The sequence below is a fragment of the Apium graveolens genome, chromosome 6 (genome assembly GCF_009905375.1).
Source record: "Apium graveolens cultivar Ventura chromosome 6, ASM990537v1, whole genome shotgun sequence".
NCBI lineage: Eukaryota > Viridiplantae > Streptophyta > Magnoliopsida > Apiales > Apiaceae > Apium > Apium graveolens.
In genome coordinates, this window is record NC_133652.1 from 34425278 (window position 1) to 34426772 (window position 1495).

General features: G+C 40.5%; 1 non-coding gene across 1 annotated transcript; it reads right to left on the reverse strand.

Moving 5' to 3' along the window:
- Positions 1 to 916: 916 nt before the first annotated feature.
- Positions 917 to 1023, reverse strand: LOC141669338 (small nucleolar RNA R71). Its single transcript, XR_012553625.1, has one exon. It is a non-coding gene; the product is annotated as a small nucleolar RNA R71 (small nucleolar RNA).
- Positions 1024 to 1495: the final 472 nt, after the last annotated feature.

Genomic DNA, 1495 nt, shown 5'->3' on the forward strand with positions numbered 1-1495 from the left:
AAGTAGTAATGAAGTCAGGATCTCATGTGTGTTTAATATTGTTAATTCAAGTGTTTAATTCTCGTAGTAGTTATTAGTTAACCAATCTTAATTGTTATTATCTTGACATTGAAGAATAATCATTCATTGGTGAGTAAGTGTTAATTAGATATAATTAATCAGAGTCTCTGTGGGAACGAACTAGAAATCATTCTATATTACTTGCGAACGCGTATACTTGCGTAATTTATTTAGCGCATGCTTTGTGCCTAACAAGTTTTAGGCGCCGCTGCCGGGGACTCGGTGTTAATTTGTTTAGTTTATGTACTTGCCATCAGTGGTAATTAGAATTCATTGATTAAGACTTGTTACTTACTGCTCCCGGTTGTGTTTCAGGTACTCTAGCGAGCCTTTATGCAAACACGTTCTCGCACTTGCAAAAGAAATCTGGATAAAGCTGAGGAGACAGATACAACTTTTGACTTTCCGGAGAAGATAGTTTTTGAAGATTCAGATAAAGAGAGTGAAAAGAAAGAACCTGAAATAATGGGTGATCGTGTAGTTCAAGCTGATCCAGCTCTTATGGACTTTTCTTGGCCTAAAATTCATGACATTCAGTCAAGCATCATTCATCCGGCATTCAGGCCAATACTTTTGAAATCAAGCCGGGCACTATTCAGATGGTGCAGAATTCTGTTCCTTCGGAGGTGCTGCGACTGAAGATCCCCACATGCATATCAGGAATTTTGTCGAGATCTGTAGTACTTTCAAATATAATGGTGTTACTGATGAGGCTATCAAGCTGAGGCTTTTCCCATTCTCTCTGAGGGACAAAGCTAAGTACTAGTTATATTCTTTACCAGTTATGTCCATCACTACATGGGAAGATCTTGCGCAATTTTTTTTGGTGAAGTTATATCCAATGGCCAAAACTGCAGCTATGAGGAGTGCTCTTACTCAGTTTGCGCAGCAACAAGGAGAATCTATGTGCGAAGCTTGGGAGCGCTACAAGGAGATGTTGAGAAAGTGTCCACATCATGGTATGCCTGACTGGATGGTGACCACTGGTTTTTACAATGGTTTGGGGGCCCAATCTCGGCCCATGCTCGATGCAGCATCTGGAGGCGCCTTGTGGGCCAAAAGTATACTGAGGCTTATAATCTCTTTGAAACTATGGCTGCACACGAGTATCAAAACCCAACTCAAAAGATGATGCTTGGGAAGGTAGCAGGTATTCTGAAAGTTGATGCATCTATAGCTATTACAGCGCAGCTATAGGCGTTGTCTATGAAGGTCGATTCTTTAGCCAACTATGGAGTAAATCAAAAAGCTAGTGTTTGTGAGCTTTGTGCAGGCTCTCATGCTACGGATCAGTGTTCTCTTGTTAATGAATCTGTTCAGTATGTGAATAATTTTCAGAGACCGCAGCAGCCTTTGCCCGCTACTTATCATCCTAATAACAGAAATCATCCCAATTTCAGCTGGAGAAATAATCAGAATATTGTTCAGCAACCAT